The sequence below is a fragment of the Leiobunum rupestre genome, chromosome 3, assembly GCF_980474605.1.
Source record: "Leiobunum rupestre chromosome 3, qqLeiRupe1.1.hap1, whole genome shotgun sequence".
Classification (NCBI taxonomy): domain Eukaryota; kingdom Metazoa; phylum Arthropoda; class Arachnida; order Opiliones; family Sclerosomatidae; genus Leiobunum; species Leiobunum rupestre.
Genome location: NC_143386.1, coordinates 25,590,115 through 25,606,816, shown reverse-complemented (window position 1 = coordinate 25,606,816; position 16,702 = coordinate 25,590,115). Strand labels below are relative to the sequence as shown.

Genomic DNA, 16,702 nt, shown 5'->3' with positions numbered 1-16,702 from the left:
TCAAAAAAGAACATTATGTATCTACCAGGGCTCGAACCTGGGACCTTCCGCGTGTTAGGCGGACGTGATAACCACTACACCATAGATACGCTAGCGACTGTAACATGAACTGACGAAAATCGTCTGGGTGATAGGGTTGCATTTTGACCAAGGCCTGAACCAGTGGATTTCTTTAAAACGGATATTTTTGGTATTAAGAAGAAACCGTTTCATTGCCACCAAAATATTTTCTGTTATCTTTAAAAACTGAAGCCGGTCATGCCTCCCCGGCGGGGAATTTAACTCAGGTCTTCCGTAAAACAGGCGGTGATACTCAGCACTATACTACCAAGGACCCAAAATATGTCACTTTTCAATTTAAAAAAATTGCCAAAAACCTCCGAAAGTTTCGTTCTAACAACAAGTCAAAAAAGAACATTATGTATCTACCAGGGCTCGAACCAGGGACCTTCCGCGTGTTAGGCGGACGTGATAACCACTACACCATAGATACCCAAAACATTTCACTTTTCAATTTAAAAAAATTGCCAAAAACCTCCGAAAGTTTCGTTCTAACAACAAGTCAAAAAAGAGCATTATGTATCTACCAGGGCTCGAACCTGGGACCTTCCGCGTGTTAGGCGGACGTGATAACCACTACACCATAGATACCCGTCATGGCCATCGTAAATACGATGAAACTGTTTTAAAAATGGGCAAATTGTCGAGACCGAGAGCCTCCAATTCACTCGTCCACATATCGCTAAAATATCAACCTTCTTTGTATCTATCAGGGCTCGAACCTGAGACCTTCCGCGTGTAAAGCGGACGTGATAACCACTACACCATAGATACGCTAGCGACTGTAACATGAACTGACGAAAATCGTCTGGGTGATAGGGTTGCATTTTGACCAAGGCCTGAACCAGTGGATTTCTTTAAAACGGATATTTTTGGTATTAAGAAGAAACCGTTTCATTGCCACCAAAATATTTTCTGCAATCTTTAAAAACTGAAGCCGGTCATGCCTCCCCGGCGGGGAATTTAACTCAGGTCTTCCGTAAAACAGGCGGTGATACTCAGCACTATACTACCAAGGACCCAAAATATGTCACTTTTCAATTTAAAAAAATTGCCAAAAACCTCCGAAAGTTTCGTTCTAACAACAAGTCAAAAAAGAACATTATGTATCTACCAGGGCTCGAACCTGGGACCTTCCGCGTGTTAGGCGGACGTGATAACCACTACACCATAGATGCCCGTCACAGCCATCGTAAATACGATGAAACCGTTTTAAAAATGGGCAAATTTTCGAGACCGAGAGCCTCCAATTCACTCGTCCACATCTCGCTAAAATATCAACCTTCTTTGTATATATCAGGGCTCGAACCTGAGACCTTCCGCGTGTTAGGCGGACGTGATAACCACTACAACATAGATACCCAAAAGATGTCACTTTTCAATTTAAAAAAATTGCCAAAATCTCCGAAAGTTTCGTTCTAACAACAAGTCAAAAAAGAACATTATGTATCTACCAGGGCTCGAACCTGGGACCTTCCGCGTGTTAGGCGGACGCAATAACCACTACTCCATAGATACCCGTCGCAGCCATCGTAAATACGATGAAACCGTTTTAAAAATGGGCAAATTTTCGAGACCGAGAGCCTCCAATTCACTCGTCCACATCTCGCTAAAATATCAACCTTCTTTGTACCTATCAGGGCTCGAACCTGAGACCTTCCGCGTGTAAAGCGAACGTGATAACCACTACACCATAGATACGCTAGCGACTGTAACATGAACTGACGAAAATCGTCTGGGTGATAGGGTTGCATTTTGACCAAGGCCTGAACCAGTGGATTTCTTTAAAACGGATATTTTTGGTATTAAGAAGAAACCGTTTCATTGCCACCAAAATATTTTCTGCAATCTTTAAAAACTGAAGCCGGTCATGCCTCCCCGGCGGGGAATTTAACTCAGGTCTTCCGTAAAACAGGCGGTGATACTCAGCACTATACTACCAAGGACCCAAAAAATGTCACTTTTCAATTTAAAAAAATTGCCAAAAACCTCCGAAAGTTTCGTTCTAACAACAAGTCAAAAAAGAACATTATGTATCTACCAGGGCTCGAACCTGGGACCTTCCGCGTGTTAGGCGGACGTGATAACCACTACACCATAGATACGCTAGCGACTGTAACATGAACTGACGAAAATCGTCTGGGTGATAGGGTTGCATTTTGACCAAGGCCTGAACCAGTGGATTTCTTTAAAACGGATATTTTTGGTATTAAGAAGAAACAGTTTCATTGCCACCAAAATATTTTCTGCAATCTTTAAAAACTGAAGCCGGTCATGCCTCCCCGGCGGGGAATTTAACTCAGGTCTTCCGTAAAACAGGCGGTGATACTCAGCACTATACTACCAATGACCCAAAATATGTCACTTTTCAATTTGAAAAAGCTGCCAAAAACCTCCGAAAGTTTCGTTCTAACAACAAGTCAAAAAAGAACATTATGTATCTACCAGGGCTCGGACCTGGGACCTTCCGCGTGTTAGGCGGACGTGATAACCACTACACCATAGATACCCAAAACATTTCACTTTTCAATTTAAAAAAATTGCCAAAAACCTCCGAAAGTTTCGTTCTAACAACAAGTCAAAAAAGAACATTATGCATCTACCAGGGCTCGAACCTGGGACCTTCCGCGTGTTAGGCGGACGTGATAACCACTGCACCATAGATACCCGTCATAGCCATCGTAAATATGATGAAACCGTTTTAAAATGGGCAAATTTTCGAGACCGAGAGCCTCCAATTCACTCGTCCACATATCGCTAAAATATCAACCTTCTATGTATCTATCAGGGCTCGAACCTGAGACCTTCCGCGTGTAAAGCGGACGTGATAACCACTACACCATAGATACGCTAGCGACTGCAACATGAACTGACGAAAATCGTCTTGGAGATAGGGTTGCATTTTGACCAAGGCCTGAACCAGTGGATTTCTTTAAAACGGATATTTTTGGTATTAAGAAGAAACCGTTTCATTGCCACCAAAATATTTTCTGCAATCTTTAAAAACTGAAGCCGGTCATGCCTCCCCGGCGGGGAATTTAACTCAGGTCTTCCGTAAAACAGGCGGTGATACTCAGCACTATACTACCAAGGACCCAAAAAATGTCACTTTTCAATTTAAAAAAATTGCCAAAAACCTCCGAAAGTTTCGTTCTAACAACAAGTCAAAAAAGAACATTATGTATCTACCAGGGCTCGAACCTGGGACCTTCCGCGTGTTAGGCGGACGTGATAACCACTACACCATAGATACCCGTCATAGCCATCGTAAATACGATGAAACCGTTTTAAAAATGGGCAAATTTTCGAGACCGAGAGCCGCCAATTCACTCGTCCACATATCGCTAAAATATCAACCTTCTTTGTACCTATCAGGGCTAGAACCTGAGACCTTCCGCGTGTAAAGCGGACGTGATAACCACTACACCATAGATACGCTAGCGACTGCAACATGAACTGACGAAAATCGTCTTGGAGATAGGGTTGCATTTTGACCAAGGCGTGAACCAGTGGATTTCTTTAAAACGGATATTTTTGGTATTAAGAAGAAACCGTTTCATTGCCACCAAAATATTTTCTGCAATCTTTAAAAACTGAAGCCGGTCATGCCTCCCCGGCGGGGAATTTAACTCAGGTCTTCCGTAAAACAGGCGGTGATACTCAGCACTATACTACCAAGGACCCAAAATATGTCACTTTTCAATTTAAAAAAATTGCCAAAAACGTCCGAAAGTTTCGTTCTAACAACAAGTCAAAAAAGAACATTATGTATCTACCAGGGCTCGAACCAGGGACCTTCCGCGTGTTAGGCGGACGTGATAACCACTACACCATAGATACCCAAAACATATCACTTTTCAATTTAAAAAAATTGCCAAAAACCTCCGAAAGTTTCGTTCTAACAACAAGTCAAAAAAGAGCATTATGTATCTACCAGGGCTCGAACCTGGGACCTTCCGCGTGTTAGGCGGACGTGATAACCACTACACCATAGATACCCGTCATGGCCATCGTAAATACGATGAAACTGTTTTAAAAATGGGCAAATTATCGAGACCGAGAGCCTCCAATTCACTCGTCCACATATCGCTAAAATATCAACCTTCTTTGTATCTATCAGGGCTCGAACCTGAGACCTTCCGCGTGTAAAGCGGACGTGATAACCACTACACCATAGATACGCTAGCGACTGTAACATGAACTGACGAAAATCGTCTGGGTGATAGGGTTGCATTTTGACCAAGGCCTGAACCAGTGGATTTCTTTAAAACGGATATTTTTGGTATTAAGAAGAAACCGTTTCATTGCCACCAAAATATTTTCTGCAATCTTTAAAAACTGAAGCCGGTCATGCCTCCCCGGCGGGGAATTTAACTCAGGTCTTCCGTAAAACAGGCGGTGATACTCAGCACTATACTACCAAGGACCCAAAATATGTCACTTTTCAATTTAAAAAAATTGCCAAAAACGTCCGAAAGTTTCGTTCTAACAACAAGTCAAAAAAGAACATTATGTATCTAACAGGGCTCGAACCAGGGACCTTCCGCGTGTTAGGCGGACGTGATAACCACTACACCATAGATACCCAAAACATTTCACTTTTCAATTTAAAAAAATTGCCAAAAACCTCCGAAAGTTTCGTTCTAACAACAAGTCAAAAAAGAGCATTATGTATCTACCAGGGCTCGAACCTGGGACCTTCCGCGTGTTAGGCGGACGTGATAACCACTACACCATAGATACCCGTCATGGCCATCGTAAATACGATGAAACTGTTTTAAAAATGGGCAAATTATCGAGACCGAGAGCCTCCAATTCACTCGTCCACATATCGCTAAAATATCAACCTTCTTTGTATCTATCAGGGCTCGAACCTGAGACCTTCCGCGTGTAAAGCGGACGTGATAACCACTACACCATAGATACGCTAGCGACTGTAACATGAACTGACGAAAATCGTCTGGGTGATAGGGTTGCATTTTGACCAAGGCCTGAACCAGTGGATTTCTTTAAAACGGATATTTTTGGTATTAAGAAGAAACCGTTTCATTGCCACCAAAATATTTTCTGCAATCTTTAAAAACTGAAGCCGGTCATGCCTCCCCGGCGGGGAATTTAACTCAGGTCTTCCGTAAAACAGGCGGTGATACTCAGCACTATACTACCAAGGACCCAAAAAATGTCACTTTTCAATTTAAAAAAATTGCCAAAAACCTCCGAAAGTTTCGTTCTAACAACAAGTCAAAAAAGAACATTATGTATCTACCAGGGCTCGAACCTGGGACCTTCCGCGTGTTAGGCGGACGTGATAACCACTACACCATAGATACCCGTCATGGCCATCGTAAATACGATGAAACTGTTTTAAAAATGGGCAAATTATCGAGACCGAGAGCCTCCAATTCACTCGTCCACATATCGCTAAAATATCAACCTTCTTTGTATCTATCAGGGCTCGAACCTGAGACCTTCCGCGTGTAAAGCGGACGTGATAACCACTACACCATAGATACGCTAGCGACTGTAACATGAACTGACGAAAATCGTCTGGGTGATAGGGTTGCATTTTGACCAAGGCCTGAACCAGTGGATTTCTTTAAAACGGATATTTTTGGTATTAAGAAGAAACCGTTTCATTGCCACCAAAATATTTTCTGCAATCTTTAAAAACTGAAGCCGGTCATGCCTCCCCGGCGGGGAATTTAACTCAGGTCTTCCGTAAAACAGGCGGTGATACTCAGCACTATACTACCAAGGACCCAAAATATGTCACTTTTCAATTTAAAAAAATTGCCAAAAACGTCCGAAAGTTTCGTTCTAACAACAAGTCAAAAAAGAACATTATGTATCTACCAGGGCTCGAACCAGGGACCTTCCGCGTGTTAGGCGGACGTGATAACCACTACACCATAGATACCCGTCATAGCCATCGTAAATACGATGAAACCGTTTTAAAAATGGGCAAATTTTCGAGACCGAGAGCCGCCAATTCACTCGTCCACATATCGCTAAAATATCAACCTTCTTTGTACCTATCAGGGCTAGAACCTGAGACCTTCCGCGTGTAAAGCGGACGTGAAAACCACTACACCATAGATACGCTAGCGACTGCAACATGAACTGACGAAAATCGTCTTGGAGATAGGGTTGCATTTTGACCAAGGCGTGAACCAGTGGATTTCTTTAAAACGGAAATTTTTGGTATTAAGAAGAAACCGTTTCATTGCCACCAAAATATTTTCTGCAATCTTTAAAAACTGAAGCCGGTCATGCCTCCCCGGCGGGGAATTTAACTCAGGTCTTCCGTAAAACAGGCGGTGATACTCAGCACTATACTACCAAGGACCCAAAATATGTCACTTTTCAATTTAAAAAAATTGCCAAAAACGTCCGAAAGTTTCGTTCTAACAACAAGTCAAAAAAGAACATTATGTATCTACCAGGGCTCGAACCAGGGACCTTCCGCGTGTTAGGCGGACGTGATAACCACTACACCATAGATACCCAAAACATTTCACTTTTCAATTTAAAAAAATTGCCAAAAACCTCCGAAAGTTTCGTTCTAACAACAAGTCAAAAAAGAGCATTATGTATCTACCAGGGCTCGAACCTGGGACCTTCCGCGTGTTAGGCGGACGTGATAACCACTACACCATAGATACCCGTCATGGCCATCGTAAATACGATGAAACTGTTTTAAAAATGGGCAAATTATCGAGACCGAGAGCCTCCAATTCACTCGTCCACATATCGCTAAAATATCAACCTTCTTTGTATCTATCAGGGCTCGAACCTGAGACCTTCCGCGTGTAAAGCGGACGTGATAACCACTACACCATAGATACGCTAGCGACTGTAACATGAACTGACGAAAATCGTCTGGGTGATAGGGTTGCATTTTGACCAAGGCCTGAACCAGTGGATTTCTTTAAAACGGATATTTTTGGTATTAAGAAGAAACCGTTTCATTGCCACCAAAATATTTTCTGCAATCTTTAAAAACTGAAGCCGGTCATGCCTCCCCGGCGGGGAATTTAACTCAGGTCTTCCGTAAAACAGGCGGTGATACTCAGCACTATACTACCAAGGACCCAAAAAATGTCACTTTTCAATTTAAAAAAATTGCCAAAAACCTCCGAAAGTTTCGTTCTAACAACAAGTCAAAAAAGAACATTATGTATCTACCAGGGCTCGAACCTGGGACCTTCCGCGTGTTAGGCGGACGTGATAACCACTACACCATAGATACGCTAGCGACTGTAACATGAACTGACGAAAATCGTCTGGGTGATAGGGTTGCATTTTGACCAAGGCCTGAACCAGTGGATTTCTTTAAAACGGATATTTTTGGTATTAAGAAGAAACCGTTTCATTGCCACCAAAATATTTTCTGTTATCTTTAAAAACTGAAGCCGGTCATGCCTCCCCGGCGGGGAATTTAACTCAGGTCTTCCGTAAAACAGGCGGTGATACTCAGCACTATACTACCAAGGACCCAAAATATGTCACTTTTCAATTTAAAAAAATTGCCAAAAACCTCCGAAAGTTTCGTTCTAACAACAAGTCAAAAAAGAACATTATGTATCTACCAGGGCTCGAACCAGGGACCTTCCGCGTGTTAGGCGGACGTGATAACCACTACACCATAGATACCCAAAACATTTCACTTTTCAATTTAAAAAAATTGCCAAAAACCTCCGAAAGTTTCGTTCTAACAACAAGTCAAAAAAGAGCATTATGTATCTACCAGGGCTCGAACCTGGGACCTTCCGCGTGTTAGGCGGACGTGATAACCACTACACCATAGATACCCGTCATGGCCATCGTAAATACGATGAAACTGTTTTAAAAATGGGCAAATTGTCGAGACCGAGAGCCTCCAATTCACTCGTCCACATATCGCTAAAATATCAACCTTCTTTGTATCTATCAGGGCTCGAACCTGAGACCTTCCGCGTGTAAAGCGGACGTGATAACCACTACACCATAGATACGCTAGCGACTGTAACATGAACTGACGAAAATCGTCTGGGTGATAGGGTTGCATTTTGACCAAGGCCTGAACCAGTGGATTTCTTTAAAACGGATATTTTTGGTATTAAGAAGAAACCGTTTCATTGCCACCAAAATATTTTCTGCAATCTTTAAAAACTGAAGCCGGTCATGCCTCCCCGGCGGGGAATTTAACTCAGGTCTTCCGTAAAACAGGCGGTGATACTCAGCACTATACTACCAAGGACCCAAAATATGTCACTTTTCAATTTAAAAAAATTGCCAAAAACCTCCGAAAGTTTCGTTCTAACAACAAGTCAAAAAAGAACATTATGTATCTACCCGGGCTCGAACCTGGGACCTTCCGCGTGTTAGGCGGACGTGATAACCACTACACCATAGATGCCCGTCACAGCCATCGTAAATACGATGAAACCGTTTTAAAAATGGGCAAATTTTCGAGACCGAGAGCCTCCAATTCACTCGTCCACATCTCGCTAAAATATCAACCTTCTTTGTATATATCAGGGCTCGAACCTGAGACCTTCCGCGTGTTAGGCGGACGTGATAACCACTACAACATAGATACCCAAAAGATGTCACTTTTCAATTTAAAAAAATTGCCAAAATCTCCGAAAGTTTCGTTCTAACAACAAGTCAAAAAAGAACATTATGTATCTACCAGGGCTCGAACCTGGGACCTTCCGCGTGTTAGGCGGACGCAATAACCACTACTCCATAGATACCCGTCGCAGCCATCGTAAATACGATGAAACCGTTTTAAAAATGGGCAAATTTTCGAGACCGAGAGCCTCCAATTCACTCGTCCACATCTCGCTAAAATATCAACCTTCTTTGTACCTATCAGGGCTCGAACCTGAGACCTTCCGCGTGTAAAGCGAACGTGATAACCACTACACCATAGATACGCTAGCGACTGTAACATGAACTGACGAAAATCGTCTGGGTGATAGGGTTGCATTTTGACCAAGGCCTGAACCAGTGGATTTCTTTAAAACGGATATTTTTGGTATTAAGAAGAAACCGTTTCATTGCCACCAAAATATTTTCTGCAATCTTTAAAAACTGAAGCCGGTCATGCCTCCCCGGCGGGGAATTTAACTCAGGTCTTCCGTAAAACAGGCGGTGATACTCAGCACTATACTACCAAGGACCCAAAAAATGTCACTTTTCAATTTAAAAAAATTGCCAAAAACCTCCGAAAGTTTCGTTCTAACAACAAGTCAAAAAAGAACATTATGTATCTACCAGGGCTCGAACCTGGGACCTTCCGCGTGTTAGGCGGACGTGATAACCACTACACCATAGATACGCTAGCGACTGTAACATGAACTGACGAAAATCGTCTGGGTGATAGGGTTGCATTTTGACCAAGGCCTGAACCAGTGGATTTCTTTAAAACGGATATTTTTGGTATTAAGAAGAAACAGTTTCATTGCCACCAAAATATTTTCTGCAATCTTTAAAAACTGAAGCCGGTCATGCCTCCCCGGCGGGGAATTTAACTCAGGTCTTCCGTAAAACAGGCGGTGATACTCAGCACTATACTACCAATGACCCAAAATATGTCACTTTTCAATTTGAAAAAGCTGCCAAAAACCTCCGAAAGTTTCGTTCTAACAACAAGTCAAAAAAGAACATTATGTATCTACCAGGGCTCGGACCTGGGACCTTCCGCGTGTTAGGCGGACGTGATAACCACTACACCATAGATACCCAAAACATTTCACTTTTCAATTTAAAAAAATTGCCAAAAACCTCCGAAAGTTTCGTTCTAACAACAAGTCAAAAAAGAACATTATGCATCTACCAGGGCTCGAACCTGGGACCTTCCGCGTGTTAGGCGGACGTGATAACCACTGCACCATAGATACCCGTCATAGCCATCGTAAATATGATGAAACCGTTTTAAAATGGGCAAATTTTCGAGACCGAGAGCCTCCAATTCACTCGTCCACATATCGCTAAAATATCAACCTTCTATGTATCTATCAGGGCTCGAACCTGAGACCTTCCGCGTGTAAAGCGGACGTGATAACCACTACACCATAGATACGCTAGCGACTGCAACATGAACTGACGAAAATCGTCTTGGAGATAGGGTTGCATTTTGACCAAGGCCTGAACCAGTGGATTTCTTTAAAACGGATATTTTTGGTATTAAGAAGAAACCGTTTCATTGCCACCAAAATATTTTCTGCAATCTTTAAAAACTGAAGCCGGTCATGCCTCCCCGGCGGGGAATTTAACTCAGGTCTTCCGTAAAACAGGCGGTGATACTCAGCACTATACTACCAAGGACCCAAAATATGTCACTTTTCAATTTAAAAAAATTGCCAAAAACCTCCGAAAGTTTCGTTCTAACAACAAGTCAAAAAAGAACATTATGTATCTACCAGGGCTCGAACCAGGGACCTTCCGCGTGTTAGGCGGACGTGATAACCACTACACCATAGATACCCAAAACATTTCACTTTTCAATTTAAAAAAATTGCCAAAAACCTCCGAAAGTTTCGTTCTAACAACAAGTCAAAAAAGAGCATTATGTATCTACCAGGGCTCGAACCTGGGACCTTCCGCGTGTTAGGCGGACGTGATAACCACTACACCATAGATACCCGTCATGGCCATCGTAAATACGATGAAACTGTTTTAAAAATGGGCAAATTATCGAGACCGAGAGCCTCCAATTCACTCGTCCACATATCGCTAAAATATCAACCTTCTTTGTATCTATCAGGGCTCGAACCTGAGACCTTCCGCGTGTAAAGCGGACGTGATAACCACTACACCATAGATACGCTAGCGACTGTAACATGAACTGACGAAAATCGTCTGGGTGATAGGGTTGCATTTTGACCAAGGCCTGAACCAGTGGATTTCTTTAAAACGGATATTTTTGGTATTAAGAAGAAACCGTTTCATTGCCACCAAAATATTTTCTGCAATCTTTAAAAACTGAAGCCGGTCATGCCTCCCCGGCGGGGAATTTAACTCAGGTCTTCCGTAAAACAGGCGGTGATACTCAGCACTATACTACCAAGGACCCAAAAAATGTCACTTTTCAATTTAAAAAAATTGCCAAAAACCTCCGAAAGTTTCGTTCTAACAACAAGTCAAAAAAGAACATTATGTATCTACCAGGGCTCGAACCTGGGACCTTCCGCGTGTTAGGCGGACGTGATAACCACTACACCATAGATACGCTAGCGACTGTAACATGAACTGACGAAAATCGTCTGGGTGATAGGGTTGCATTTTGACCAAGGCCTGAACCAGTGGATTTCTTTAAAACGGATATTTTTGGTATTAAGAAGAAACAGTTTCATTGCCACCAAAATATTTTCTGCAATCTTTAAAAACTGAAGCCGGTCATGCCTCCCCGGCGGGGAATTTAACTCAGGTCTTCCGTAAAACAGGCGGTGATACTCAGCACTATACTACCAATGACCCAAAATATGTCACTTTTCAATTTGAAAAAGCTGCCAAAAACCTCCGAAAGTTTCGTTCTAACAACAAGTCAAAAAAGAACATTATGTATCTACCAGGGCTCGAACCTGGGACCTTCCGCGTGTTAGGCGGACGTGATAACCACTACACCATAGATACCCAAAACATATCACTTTTCAATTTAAAAAAATTGCCAAAAACCTCCGAAAGTTTCGTTCTAACAACAAGTCAAAAAAGAACATTATGTATCTACCAGGGCTCGAACCTGGGACCTTCCGCGTGTTAGGCGGACGTGATAACCACTGCACCATAGATACCCGTCATAGCCATCGTAAATATGATGAAACCGTTTTAAAATGGGCAAATTTTCGAGACCGAGAGCCTCCAATTCACTCGTCCACATATCGCTAAAATATCAACCTTCTATGTATCTATCAGGGCTCGAACCTGAGACCTTCCGCGTGTAAAGCGGACGTGATAACCACTACACCATAGATACGCTAGCGACTGCAACATGAACTGACGAAAATCGTCTTGGAGATAGGGTTGCATTTTGACCAAGGCCTGAACCAGTGGATTTCTTTAAAACGGATATTTTTGGTATTAAGAAGAAACCGTTTCATTGCCACCAAAATATTTTCTGCAATCTTTAAAAACTGAAGCCGGTCATGCCTCCCCGGCGGGGAATTTAACTCAGGTCTTCCGTAAAACAGGCGGTGATACTCAGCACTATACTACCAAGGACCCAAAATATGTCACTTTTCAATTTAAAAAAATTGCCAAAAACCTCCGAAAGTTTCGTTCTAACAACAAGTCAAAAAAGAACATTATGTATCTACCAGGGCTCGAACCAGGGACCTTCCGCGTGTTAGGCGGACGTGATAACCACTACACCATAGATACCCAAAACATTTCACTTTTCAATTTAAAAAAATTGCCAAAAACCTCCGAAAGTTTCGTTCTAACAACAAGTCAAAAAAGAACATTATGCATCTACCAGGACTCGAACCTGGGACCTTCCGCGTGTTAGGCGGACGTGATAACCACTGCACCATAGATACCCGTCATAGCCATCGTAAATATGATGAAACCGTTTTAAAATGGGCAAATTTTCGAGACCGAGAGCCTCCAATTCACTCGTCCACATATCGCTAAAATATCAACCTTCTATGTATCTATCAGGGCTCGAACCTGAGACCTTCCGCGTGTAAAGCGGACGTGATAACCACTACACCATAGATACGCTAGCGACTGCAACATGAACTGACGAAAATCGTCTTGGAGATAGGGTTGCATTTTGACCAAGGCCTGAACCAGTGGATTTCTTTAAAACGGATATTTTTGGTATTAAGAAGAAACCGTTTCATTGCCACCAAAATATTTTCTGCAATCTTTAAAAACTGAAGCCGGTCATGCCTCCCCGGCGGAGAATTTAACTCAGGTCTTCCGTAAAACAGGCGGTGATACTCAGCACTATACTACCAAGGACCCAAAATATGTCACTTTTCAATTTAAAAAAATTGCCAAAAACCTCCGAAAGTTTCGTTCTAACAACAAGTCAAAAAAGAACATTATGTATCTACCAGGGCTCGAACCAGGGACCTTCCGCGTGTTAGGCGGACGTGATAACCACTACACCATAGATACCCAAAACATTTCACTTTTCAATTTAAAAAAATTGCCAAAAACCTCCGAAAGTTTCGTTCTAACAACAAGTCAAAAAAGAACATTATGCATCTACCAGGGCTCGAACCTGGGACCTTCCGCGTGTTAGGCGGACGTGATAACCACTGCACCATAGATACCCGTCATAGCCATCGTAAATATGATGAAACCGTTTTAAAATGGGCAAATTTTCGAGACCGAGAGCCTCCAATTCACTCGTCCACATATCGCTAAAATATCAACCTTCTATGTATCTATCAGGGCTCGAACCTGAGACCTTCCGCGTGTAAAGCGGACGTGATAACCACTACACCATAGATACGCTAGCGGCTGCAACATGAACTGACGAAAATCGTCTTGGAGATAGGGTTGCATTTTGACCAAGGCCTGAACCAGTGGATTTCTTTAAAACGGATATTTTTGGTATTAAGAAGAAACCGTTTCATTGCCACCAAAATATTTTCTGCAATCTTTAAAAACTGAAGCCGGTCATGCCTCCCCGGCGGGGAATTTAACTCAGGTCTTCCGTAAAACAGGCGGTGATACTCAGCACTATACTACCAAGGACCCAAAATATGTCACTTTTCAATTTAAAAAAATTGCCAAAAACCTCCGAAAGTTTCGTTCTAACAACAAGTCAAAAAAGAACATTATGTATCTACCAGGGCTCGAACCAGGGACCTTCCGCGTGTTAGGCGGACGTGATAACCACTACACCATAGATACCCAAAACATTTCACTTTTCAATTTAAAAAAATTGCCAAAAACCTCCGAAAGTTTCGTTCTAACAACAAGTCAAAAAAGAGCATTATGTATCTACCAGGGCTCGAACCTGGGACCTTCCGCGTGTTAGGCGGACGTGATAACCACTACACCATAGATACCCGTCATGGCCATCGTAAATACGATGAAACTGTTTTAAAAATGGGCAAATTATCGAGACCGAGAGCCTCCAATTCACTCGTCCACATATCGCTAAAATATCAACCTTCTTTGTATCTATCAGGGCTCGAACCTGAGACCTTCCGCGTGTAAAGCGGACGTGATAACCACTACACCATAGATACGCTAGCGACTGTAACATGAACTGACGAAAATCGTCTGGGTGATAGGGTTGCATTTTGACCAAGGCCTGAACCAGTGGATTTCTTTAAAACGGATATTTTTGGTATTAAGAAGAAACCGTTTCATTGCCACCAAAATATTTTCTGCAATCTTTAAAAACTGAAGCCGGTCATGCCTCCCCGGCGGGGAATTTAACTCAGGTCTTCCGTAAAACAGGCGGTGATACTCAGCACTATACTACCAAGGACCCAAAAAATGTCACTTTTCAATTTAAAAAAATTGCCAAAAACCTCCGAAAGTTTCGTTCTAACAACAAGTCAAAAAAGAACATTATGTATCTACCAGGGCTTGAACCAGGGACCTTCCGCGTGTTAGGCGGACGTGATAACCACTACACCATAGATACCCAAAACATTTCACTTTTCAATTTAAAAAAATTGCCAAAAACCTCCGAAAGTTTCGTTCTAACAACAAGTCAAAAAAGAGCATTATGTATCTACCAGGGCTCGAACCTGGGACCTTCCGCGTGTTAGGCGGACGTGATAACCACTACACCATAGATACCCGTCATAGCCATCGTAAATACGATGAAACTGTTTTAAAAATGGGCAAATTTTCGAGACCGAGAGCCTCCAATTCACTCGTCCACATATCGCTAAAATATCAACCTTCTATGTATCTATCAGGGCTCGAACCTGAGACCTTCCGCGTGTAAAGCGAACGTGATAACCACTACACCATAGATACGCTTGCGACTGCAACATGAACTGACGAAAATCGTCTTGGAGATAGGGTTGCATTTTGACCAAGGCCTGAACCAGTGGATTTCTTTAAAACGGATATTTTTGGTATTAAGAAGAAACCGTTTCATTGCCACCAAAATATTTTCTGCAATCTTTAAAAACTGAAGCCGGTCATGCCTCCCCGGCGGGGAATTTAACTCAGGTCTTCCGTAAAACAGGCGGTGATACTCAGCACTATACTACCAAGGACCCAAAAAATGTCACTTTTCAATTTAAAAAAATTGCCAAAAACCTCCGAAAGTTTCGTTCTAACAACAAGTCAAAAAAGAACATTATGTATCTACCAGGGCTCGAACCTGGGACCTTCCGCGTGTTAGGCGGACGTGATAACCACTACACCATAGATACCCGTCATAGCCATCGTAAATACGATGAAACCGTTTTAAAAATGGGCAAATTTTCGAGACCGAGAGCCGCCAATTCACTCGTCCACATATCGCTAAAATATCAACCTTCTTTGTACCTATCAGGGCTAGAACCTGAGACCTTCCGCGTGTAAAGCGGACGTGATAACCACTACACCATAGATACGCTAGCGACTGCAACATGAACTGACGAAAATCGTCTTGGAGATAGGGTTGCATTTTGACCAAGGCCTGAACCAGTGGATTTCTTTAAAACGGATATTTTTGGTATTAAGAAGAAACCGTTTCATTGCCACCAAAATATTTTCTGCAATCTTTAAAAACTGAAGCCGGTCATGCCTCCCCGGCGGGGAATTTAACTCAGGTCTTCCGTAAAACAGGCGGTGATACTCAGCACTATACTACCAAGGACCCAAAATATGTCACTTTTCAATTTAAAAAAATTGCCAAAAACCTCCGAAAGTTTCGTTCTAACAACAAGTCAAAAAAGAACATTATGTATCTACCAGGGCTCGAACCAGGGACCTTCCGCGTGTTAGGCGGACGTGATAACCACTACACCATAGATACCCAAAACATTTCACTTTTCAATTTAAAAAAATTGCCAAAAACCTCCGAAAGTTTCGTTCTAACAACAAGTCAAAAAAGAGCATTATGTATCTACCAGGGCTCGAACCTGGGACCTTCCGCGTGTTAGGCGGACGTGATAACCACTACACCATAGATACCCGTCATGGCCATCGTAAATACGATGAAACTGTTTTAAAAATGGGCAAATTATCGAGACCGAGAGCCTCCAATTCACTCGTCCACATATCGCTAAAATATCAACCTTCTTTGTATCTATCAGGGCTCGAACCTGAGACCTTCCGCGTGTAAAGCGGACGTGATAACCACTACACCATAGATACGCTAGCGACTGTAACATGAACTGACGAAAATCGTCTGGGTGATAGGGTTGCATTTTGACCAAGGCCTGAACCAGTGGATTTCTTTAAAACGGATATTTTTGGTATTAAGAAGAAACCGTTTCATTGCCACCAAAATATTTTCTGCAATCTTTAAAAACTGAAGCCGGTCATGCCTCCCCGGCGGGGAATTTAACTCAGGTCTTCCGTAAAACAGGCGGTGATACTCAGCACTATACTACCAAGGACCCAAAAAATGTCACTTTTCAATTTAAAAAAATTGCCAAAAACCTCCGAAAGTTTCGTTCTAACAACAAGTCAAAAAAGAACATTATGTATCTACCAGGGCTTGAACCAGGGACCTTCCGCGTGT

General features: G+C 42.5%; 19 non-coding genes across 19 annotated transcripts; all 19 read right to left on the bottom strand.

Annotated features, from left to right (window-relative positions):
- Positions 1–761: 761 nt before the first annotated feature.
- Positions 762–834, bottom strand: TRNAV-UAC (transfer RNA valine (anticodon UAC)). Its single transcript has one exon. It is a non-coding gene; the product is annotated as a tRNA-Val (tRNA).
- Positions 835–1,688: 854 nt separating this feature from the next.
- Positions 1,689–1,761, bottom strand: TRNAV-UAC (transfer RNA valine (anticodon UAC)). The gene has a single exon. It is a non-coding gene; the product is annotated as a tRNA-Val (tRNA).
- Positions 1,762–2,836: 1,075 nt separating this feature from the next.
- Positions 2,837–2,909, bottom strand: TRNAV-UAC (transfer RNA valine (anticodon UAC)). Its single transcript has one exon. It is a non-coding gene; the product is annotated as a tRNA-Val (tRNA).
- Positions 2,910–3,423: 514 nt separating this feature from the next.
- On the bottom strand, positions 3,424–3,496 carry TRNAV-UAC (transfer RNA valine (anticodon UAC)). The gene has a single exon. It is a non-coding gene; the product is annotated as a tRNA-Val (tRNA).
- A 672-nt stretch (positions 3,497–4,168) lies between these two features.
- Positions 4,169–4,241, bottom strand: TRNAV-UAC (transfer RNA valine (anticodon UAC)). Its single transcript has one exon. It is a non-coding gene; the product is annotated as a tRNA-Val (tRNA).
- Positions 4,242–4,913: 672 nt separating this feature from the next.
- TRNAV-UAC (transfer RNA valine (anticodon UAC)) lies at positions 4,914–4,986 on the bottom strand. The gene has a single exon. It is a non-coding gene; the product is annotated as a tRNA-Val (tRNA).
- A 514-nt stretch (positions 4,987–5,500) lies between these two features.
- On the bottom strand, positions 5,501–5,573 carry TRNAV-UAC (transfer RNA valine (anticodon UAC)). The gene has a single exon. It is a non-coding gene; the product is annotated as a tRNA-Val (tRNA).
- A 1,259-nt stretch (positions 5,574–6,832) lies between these two features.
- On the bottom strand, positions 6,833–6,905 carry TRNAV-UAC (transfer RNA valine (anticodon UAC)). Its single transcript has one exon. It is a non-coding gene; the product is annotated as a tRNA-Val (tRNA).
- A 1,076-nt stretch (positions 6,906–7,981) lies between these two features.
- On the bottom strand, positions 7,982–8,054 carry TRNAV-UAC (transfer RNA valine (anticodon UAC)). Its single transcript has one exon. It is a non-coding gene; the product is annotated as a tRNA-Val (tRNA).
- Positions 8,055–8,908: 854 nt separating this feature from the next.
- Positions 8,909–8,981, bottom strand: TRNAV-UAC (transfer RNA valine (anticodon UAC)). The gene has a single exon. It is a non-coding gene; the product is annotated as a tRNA-Val (tRNA).
- A 1,075-nt stretch (positions 8,982–10,056) lies between these two features.
- On the bottom strand, positions 10,057–10,129 carry TRNAV-UAC (transfer RNA valine (anticodon UAC)). Its single transcript has one exon. It is a non-coding gene; the product is annotated as a tRNA-Val (tRNA).
- Positions 10,130–10,801: 672 nt separating this feature from the next.
- Positions 10,802–10,874, bottom strand: TRNAV-UAC (transfer RNA valine (anticodon UAC)). Its single transcript has one exon. It is a non-coding gene; the product is annotated as a tRNA-Val (tRNA).
- A 1,075-nt stretch (positions 10,875–11,949) lies between these two features.
- TRNAV-UAC (transfer RNA valine (anticodon UAC)) lies at positions 11,950–12,022 on the bottom strand. Its single transcript has one exon. It is a non-coding gene; the product is annotated as a tRNA-Val (tRNA).
- Positions 12,023–12,693: 671 nt separating this feature from the next.
- On the bottom strand, positions 12,694–12,766 carry TRNAV-UAC (transfer RNA valine (anticodon UAC)). Its single transcript has one exon. It is a non-coding gene; the product is annotated as a tRNA-Val (tRNA).
- Positions 12,767–13,437: 671 nt separating this feature from the next.
- TRNAV-UAC (transfer RNA valine (anticodon UAC)) lies at positions 13,438–13,510 on the bottom strand. Its single transcript has one exon. It is a non-coding gene; the product is annotated as a tRNA-Val (tRNA).
- Positions 13,511–14,182: 672 nt separating this feature from the next.
- TRNAV-UAC (transfer RNA valine (anticodon UAC)) lies at positions 14,183–14,255 on the bottom strand. Its single transcript has one exon. It is a non-coding gene; the product is annotated as a tRNA-Val (tRNA).
- A 672-nt stretch (positions 14,256–14,927) lies between these two features.
- On the bottom strand, positions 14,928–15,000 carry TRNAV-UAC (transfer RNA valine (anticodon UAC)). Its single transcript has one exon. It is a non-coding gene; the product is annotated as a tRNA-Val (tRNA).
- Positions 15,001–15,514: 514 nt separating this feature from the next.
- TRNAV-UAC (transfer RNA valine (anticodon UAC)) lies at positions 15,515–15,587 on the bottom strand. Its single transcript has one exon. It is a non-coding gene; the product is annotated as a tRNA-Val (tRNA).
- Positions 15,588–16,259: 672 nt separating this feature from the next.
- On the bottom strand, positions 16,260–16,332 carry TRNAV-UAC (transfer RNA valine (anticodon UAC)). The gene has a single exon. It is a non-coding gene; the product is annotated as a tRNA-Val (tRNA).
- Positions 16,333–16,702: the final 370 nt, after the last annotated feature.